Here is an 8,711-nt window from a genome sequence, read left to right as displayed (position 1 = left end):
ATAATTTTGAAATTTAATAAGTTATTAGCAACTAAAATGACTGCCTATTATAGTTACTAACGACTATGATTAAATTTCTTTCACGCTCTCCTCCTTGCAGCAGCTACAAGATCTGAACTTTGAGTGTCATTGTTTTCAATCAAGCTCTGGCTTTGGTCTTGCATGCTGTAAACAAAAAATGACTACCTATTATAAGAATATCAATGAATATTGCACAGTTAAATTGATTATAATGCCTTTATAGTATATCAAAACATGAGGTTGTAAATAAGATCGTGTATATCTTGACTATAAAAGTAAATAGTATGAAATAGAATAAATTTATTATTTCGCGATATGTATTATCTTAGAAGTGAATCAATTATAATTAGTGTAATCATGGAATAGACGTTCTTCGAATTTAATATAATTTTATAAAATTTATAAATCTGAATGATGAAATTAGAGAAAGATCGATATTGTTTTTTTTGGAAGGAAGAAATTTAATTGAAAAATATTTTTCAGTAAATAAAGTAGCCAAAAGGATAATCGTAAAGCTCTAAAAAGTAGAGAGAAAATCCTTTTCTTTTATGGGTTGTGTAAAATAAGAAATATAAATTCCTATACATAGGAATCACATAGGGTAGTTTAATAAAAAGAAGTGTTGTTTTTTAGACAATTAGAAAATTGACCAAACACATTTTAAATTCCTATATAATTAATATTTTTTAATAGTCATAAACGATAAACCTTCAAATAAATTATGGAAAGTATTTATTGATAATTTTCAAATAAAAATAAAGAAATATATTTTTTAAAACCGAATATATTTATTATATGTCGAAGAGACTCGTTAACACAAACACAAATTAAACTAGGCGAGTGGGCAGCAGCAGCACACCTATATTGGGCTACTTGTGGTTGTTAGTAAAAATTAAGGCTGATGTAAAACAACATAGTAAGTGTTGAATAACAAATAATAATGAAATAATAAAGGAAATAAAATGATTTATTGGTCGTGTAGTCAGTCTTAGAAGCAATTTTGTCCAGACTGATGTAATCTTTAAAATTGGATGTTGATTCTCAAGGTTAACACAATCTTCTGAATTTCTTACAACTGAAATTAGGAAGTGGAATTCTAATAGTGTTGCTATTTTCTCGTAAGGAAGGAAAATGAGATTTTTTTATCAAAATAAAACTACTGGAAAAAGAAATACCAAAAAAAAAACCTTCGCTTGGAAGGAAATTACTCATGTAGAGAAAATGTAAAGAAAGTATATAGGATGAATGAATAATTGATTAAAATTGAAGGATAGACACCCTTTTATAGCTAGAATAAGGGGCAAAATAGTAATGTTTGGGAAAAAATCTATAAAAAAATTTCGCAATTTTGAATTTTAAATTCAAATAAAATTTATCTTTGAACAGACTAAATCTAGAATAAAATCTGATGATTTATTAAAAAGAAATTAATGTAGTTAAAGCCCTAATTCAATCAATCGAGCATAAAACACTTAACTTTGTGGTCACGGGCTTCATCCCTTATTAGTCAATATGAGTAAATACAAAGGTTTGTATATAAACCTTTCACCATTTATATCTATCAAAATAAACCTATTAAATATATTAGTCACTTTTTTTTAGTTTTTTTTTTATTTTCCTCATTTTATATAATTTAACATGTTATCAAATTATTTCTTAGAAATTATATACATAGTTAATATGAGACAAAATTAATGAAATTAGACCATCCATTAGTGAAATTGATTAAAGAAGATTGTAAAAGTTAAAAATAAAAAATAATTAAAAGAGTTATGAGGACATTAATTCTCTTAGAAATTATGTGCATAATTAATAGAAGACAAAATTAATGGGACTAAACCATCCATTAGTGAAATTGATTGAAGGAGATTGTAAAATAAAAAATAATTAAAAGAGTTACAAGGACATTTATTATCTAGCATTCAATGACTTAAATGATAATTACCTCGGGTGGATCTAAAAATATTTTTAAGGGTGAGGACACATGTATTAGTAATAAAAAAAATTATGAGATAGACATAAATGAAATTTTGAGACAGACACTTTCTATAAAATGAACTGACATGAAAAGATTCAGATTTCAGAATGAGCACATACCCACCTTGAATCCTACCTACATCCGGCATTGACAACTTCATGTGATTTTTGCGTGTACCACAAAATAAGTAGATATAATCCATAAATATCAACAATTGCCTTATAAAATCATTTACGAATATTTCCGTTGTGTTTGATGGTTCATTGATGATCCTAAACACTATAAGCATCTCCCCAACTAATACACTATTAAAGTGTTCAAAATGATATATTATAGTATACAACACTTACGTGAGTGGATGACAGAGATTATGTTTTGAGTAAGAAAGAAAGAAATGAACATTTTTATGTGTGATTGTTATTAGGGGCATGTAGAATTCTATGAGTTTTGATTTAATTTAATTTTATTAAGTAAGCTTTCTTAAAAGAAAATTGAGTTTGGATCGAGTTCTTAAAGGTTACATTTAGGTTAGGTCAGATTCATATTTAGGGTGAAAATACCCAACCTAAAAAATATAATTTTATCTTATATTTTTGGATTAGGTTAGGTTCAGATTTAGGGAGAAATAATACTCCTTTATGTATATATATTTTTAATTAAATCGTTACTTTTTATTATAAATATATTATTTTGAATTAGGTCATGTCAAGTAGAGTGAAAGATGAATTTTTATATCAAATTTGAGTTGAATTGTGTATAATTTCTGGATTGAGTTGGGTTGACGAAAATCGATTCAAATGGATTCATGTCCATCCATGATTGTAATTATATGATATATGAACTTTATTTTGGTTTATGTTTCCGGCCATTTCTTATTTCTTTCTCATGAACTTTCTTTGTTTCTGTTCTGTTCTGAATCTGAAATCTTTTATTAGAAAGAGAAACATGGTTAGCGTTGGGGAGAGTAAGAATCCTTAGCTTCATGTTTTCTTCTTTCCTTTCATGGGTCACGGCCACATGATACCTATGGTCGACACTCGACATGACCAAGCTGTTCGCAATGACTGGTACTGTAAAGACAACCATCGTCACCCCTCCGCTTAATGCTCCTTTCGTCTCCACCACAAGCAAGAGTTCAGGTATCAATATCGATATCAAACTCCTCAAGTTCCCTTGTCTTGAAGCCGGTTTACCCGATGGTTGTGAAACCTTGAATCCATCCCTTCTTCCCAAGGGGTGAACTTGGACATGAACCGCAAATTTTTCATGGCAGCAGACTTGTTTCAACAACCCTTTGAGCAGATGGTACAAGAATGTAAACCAGATTGCTTAGTCGTCGATATGTTCTTCACTTGGGCCACTGATACTGCACACAAGTTCGGAATTCCCAGGTTAATGTTTAACGCTTCCAGTTTCTTGTCATTATGCATATCAGAGCCCATTAATCTATATCAGCCACACAAAAAAGTGGAGTCGGATTCTGAACCTTCTGTGATTCCTAACTTCCCTGGTGATCATCGGTTAACAAAAGATCAGATGCATGATATTTTTAAACCGAAGAAACTGACTTCACGGAGTCGGTGAAAAAATGGAGAGAAACTGAGCTCAGAAGCTATGGGTTTATCGTCAACAGTTTCTATGAGCTAGACGCCACTTATGTTGATCACTACAGAAACGTTTTGGGAAGAAAGGCATAGCATATCGGCCCTGTTTCGCTTTGCAATAGGGTCTTTGAAGATAAAGCAGATAGAGGGAAGAAATCATCCATCGATCAACACAAATACTTACACTGGCTTGATTTAAAACACCCCTTGTGACACTTCTTTTTGATTCTAAACGATGGAATCGACCTTTGCGATATATAAAAAATGACCAGTTTGAAAATGCTATAAAAAATGAAATGTCACAATATTTTTTTTACACATGTCAAAGTGATGGAAAAGAAAAAATATCTTCAGTGGTTTATATATGTTTTGGAAGTGCAGTCAATTTCAGCGCAGCTCAGTTAAAGGAGATAGCTTTGGCCATTGAAATGACAGGGCATAACTTCATTTGGGTTATCAGAAAAGAACACGAGGAAGAGGGTTGGTTGCCTGAAGGATTTGAGAAGAGAATGGAAGGCAAAGGAGTTATAATAAGGTGTTTCAGCTGGTTTGCCGATGGTGACCTGGCCGGTGTTCGCGGAGCAGTTCCACAATGACAAAACTAGTGACCGAGGTTCTCAAGATCGGGATCAGAGTTGGGGTTCGAAATGATGGGAGATTTTGTGAAAAGAGATGCAACAGAGAAGGCGGTGAAAGAGGTGATGGAGGGTGAAAAAACAGAGGAAAGGAGAAGCAGGGCTAAGGCGATTGGAGAAATGGAAAAAAGATGTAACAACCCGAAAATTTTAAAATAATATTTAATTGGGAATTGAGGTTTTAATTGTGAAAATTGGTAGATTTTTAGGGATTAAATTGGAAGTTTTTAAAACTTGAAGCTTTTTTTAGAGTTAAAGAAAATTCAGGAACCAAACCCTGAATTTACCTTAAAATGTTAGGTATGGGTTGTTATATACGTAAATTGGTTTCTGAACTCCCAAATTCCCTCTCCCAACCTCAACTTCCGACGACGATCCCGACGTCGTCCGAATTCCGATCATCATTTTAAAACCACCATCGTGTTCATCATCGAGTGAGGAACAAACCCTTCAATTTAATTGAAGCGAAACGCTGCCAAACGTCGTGAATTTCAAGTTAAAGCATCGACGTTTTTTTAAGCTCAATCGCTTAGAAAATCCTAAATTCATCGCCGATCGTTGCTCCGTTTACGACACCTCCTGTACCATCGTGTTCTTTGTGCCGTTCCGAGTCCGCCGGTGTCATCATCGATCTCCGTTGACGGCGGCGCGCGTGGGGAGGTGGATCAGTCAAAGATTCGGCCAAGTCGAAATCTAGCTCTCCGCCGTTCAAAAATTTGAACCGATCTTTGTAAGTATCTCGAAATCGCTCAAAATAAATTTTAGAAATTTTTCCGTGATTTTTAGAGCCCCGGAGGACGTCGCACGCGCCACACGGGCCGCCGCAGGCGAGTGAACGCTGGAAACCGATTTTGACCGGTTTAACCGGTTTTGATCGGTCACGACCCGTTTACCCGTTGACCCGACCGTTGACCCGACCCGTTGACCATTAACCGGTGTTATTTTGGGAATTAATTCGGTTTAGTGCTATTCGGGGAATTAATTCGAAATGGGTGCTATTTTGGTAATTATTTTTTGAAAAAAATGATATTCTGAGAATTAATTAGAAATTGGTGCTATTTTGGGAATTAATTCGAAAAGTGTGCTATTTTGGTAATTATTTAAAAAAAGTGCTAATTGTGTAAAATGTTTGACAGTTTGTTGACCTCCTTTGACCAGAACTTTGACCGGCTTTGACCAGCTATTAAACGACCTTTGTTTTCGGCCAAGAATACATATCCTGATAGTTTTCGACGTCCCGAATCCGTTTTTGGAGTCCGTTTTGCTAAATTCAAACCAGAAAGTCTCCAAATCGTCAGTCAACCCCGTTGACTTTAATTTTGACCAAGAATTCGAAATTTCGGAAGGTCATACTTTATATTTTTCGACGTCCTGAATTTGATTCCGAATTCCGTTTTGCCAAATTCTGACCCGAAATTCTCGAATCGAGCTTGTAAACCCAAAAGGCTTAATATTTTAATATTTTGATTATTTAAATGAGATTTGGTCAAGGATTTATTCAATAAAATATTTTATGAAGGTACTCGTGTTTCACCTGAGCAAGGATCAATTAAGTCCGGTATTATCCGTTCGTTAGATCAGCCTGAACCGCGTACTACGAGAATTACCAGTAGGTTTCCGTATATTATTTAAATAATATTTAGATTATTTATATTAGGATTCCAATATGGATTTTTCCAATTCGTAGGATCTAGCGCGCTGCAGCAGAACGTGATCGACAGACCAAGTAATAGGCTTCCCTATCTGATTTCTCAAACTGTTACAGGTGTGTTTCCCGACAGTGTTAATTATTTCTGTTTTAAAATATACATCTGAACATTATGTATATGACATCTGATTTGCCACATATTTCTGATATGATTTCTGGTTACGGTATTTTATACCGATTTTCTGAATATTGAATATTCGATATATGAAATTCTGTATACTACTGACTTGTCTTCTGATTTCCGTATTTCTGTATATTATTGTTAAGCATGAACACTTTTATGTTTTAAAGATTTAATCATTGTTTTCATTCAAATACATTTATGAACATCTCTATCATTGGGGGGTATTGTTGAAGGAAGTATATGCGCAGGTTCCTCGGCTTTGTGCTCAAGGCCTTATTTGTTGTGTGGGCTGGGTGTATGGTTCTGGGGAACCTACACATTCTGTTGTGATGGGCTGGGGGTAGTGTTCATATTTTTTTTAATGACATGATTGCATAAATCGACTTACTGGAATATTTTTATCAGTGTGTTTTTTATATACACTGTATGGAACACACTGGGCTTTTTAGCTCATTCTGTAGTTTTTACCCTTTTTCAGATAACAGCAGACCATAAGCTAGCAGATTTGGCATCAGGAGAAATCAACTACTTTATTTTGTATGAACATATATTTCTATATGTTTTTCGGTTATGTTTGGTGACATGTATTTTATTATCGTTTTGGACATATCTGTATTATTAATATTATGTTATATATTATATTTAACGTTCTATAAGTGATAAAAAAACATCTGAATGGGATATGTGACCTGCTTAGGTTTGGGTCTATCTTACAGACCGGGTCTGGGGGGTTACATTTGGTGGTATCAGAGTTTTCGGTTTTAAACACTCGGACTGTATATGGGTCCTAAACTTTGAATTTTTAAGAAATAAAAAAAATGTCACCTTATGTTATGATTTAAAGTTTTCTCGAGATCCCTGATGCTAATCTGACATATGTTTCAAATTCTTCTGTAGAGCCTTATAGATCCAACGATGAATGCTGCTAGAGGTCGTAGGACAGGACGTGGACGTGGTAGAGGGCGAGTCACTCGACCTTCTGTTACAATAGACGATCCGATGTCAGCACGTGATCCTCATGTTCCGCAAGTAGATCTGACTCTTTCTCATGATGATCAGTTTACTCCTATGAGAGACCCTCCCGTCACTGAAAATGAGGATACTGAGATGAATGAAGACGCCATTAATAGAGCTATCTTCCGCATGTTTCAGAGAGCTGCTAGAGCCCCTAGTAACATGACTGCAGTGGAGATTTCAAATTCTGTGGTTGCTGCTGGTGTAGTACCATTTGAGGGTATTACTGGTGGACCTCCGACAGACGCTGAGTATTGGCTGGAGGACACAGAGAGGATTATGGATGAGATGGACCTCAGACCTGAGCAAAAAGTTAAAGGGGGCCCTAACTATGTTGAAGAAAGAAAGCTTCAGATGGTGGCAATCCATTTCTGGTAGTATTCCGAGGAACCAATTAACATGGGATCTTTTCAAGATGCGCTTCCGGAGTCGCTACATCGGAGAGAGATATCTGCAGGAGCGACGCCAGGAGTTTCAGAACCTGGAGCAAGGTAATATGTCTGTTATGGATTACGAGGTGGAGTTCATCCAATTGAGCCGATATGCTCCTGTACTTGTGGATACTGAGACAGATCGATGCTTGAGGTTCGAGAATGGACTCAGGTATGAAATCAGGAGTCGAGTCGCTACTTACCGAGAGAGGAATTTTGATGCTTTGGTTGAGATAGCCAAGACTGCTGAGGAAATAGAGCGACTGGGTATGGAGCACCGGAGAGATAGTGATCGAGCTCAAACCCGATTCAGGAGGCCTTCTGGTTTTGTTAATTCTTCTGCACATCCTAGCAAGAGGGGCAGGGGTGAATCTTTTCAGAGAGGTGGTGCAAGTACCAGGCCTGTAGCATCCGGTTCTCCAGCTGTTCAGTCTTCTAGACCTGTTGATTCTGGTTCGCAGCCATGTAATTATTGTGGAAAACCTCATCCTGGGGAATGCAGGAGAAAATTTGGTACCTATTTTAAATGTGGTTCTGGTGACCATTTTATAAGGGATTGTCCATTATCAGTTACTATAGTTCAGACGCCAGCTCGTACTCCCGCTCGTACTCAGAGTACTGTTCAGACTCCTGTAGGTGGTCGTACTCAGGAGAGAGCACCTGGATCGGCTAATAGAGGCCGAGCATCTCAGAGTAGGGGGTCCAATTAGACCTGAGGCCAGACAACCTGCATTGGTTTACACTGCTAGACTTCGACAAGATCGAGATGGGCCTAATGTGACTGCAGGTACTATTACTATTCATTCAGTTCCATACTTTGCATTGTTTGATAGTGGCTCTACAAATTCCTATGTATCACATTCCGTTTCTGAGGGTCTAAATATTCCTGTTGAGAATACTGAGCGTTCAGTGATAGTTCAAAGTCCCTTAGGCCAATCCATCGTGTTGGATCGTATTTTTAGAGAGTGTCCTATAGAGATCAATGGGGAGATTTTTCTGGCTGACCTGATGGAGTTACCCTTTGAAGAGTTCGATTTGATTCTTGGCGTAGATTGGTTGGACAAACATCGAGTAAATATTGATTTTGAGACTAAGAGAGCTGTTCTGAAGACCTCAAATAATCGAAAGATTGTAATGATCGGGGAACGACGTGGATTTCTGACGAATGTTGTGTCTGCTTTGGTAGCGGAGAAGAT

The 8,711-nt window shown here is 36.0% G+C and overlaps 1 pseudogene; it reads left to right on the top strand.

The window, feature by feature from the left end:
* Positions 1 to 3,059: 3,059 nt before the first annotated feature.
* LOC120187657 lies at positions 3,060 to 7,923 on the top strand (annotated as a pseudogene).
* The last annotated feature ends 788 nt before the right edge of the window (positions 7,924 to 8,711 follow it).

The sequence above is a fragment of the Hibiscus syriacus genome, unplaced genomic scaffold (assembly GCF_006381635.1).
Source record: "Hibiscus syriacus cultivar Baekdansim isolate YM2019G1 unplaced genomic scaffold, ASM638163v2 tig00113725_pilon, whole genome shotgun sequence".
In the NCBI taxonomy this organism is placed as follows: Eukaryota; Viridiplantae; Streptophyta; class Magnoliopsida; order Malvales; family Malvaceae; genus Hibiscus; species Hibiscus syriacus.
This window is presented reverse-complemented; position numbering and strand designations above follow the sequence as displayed.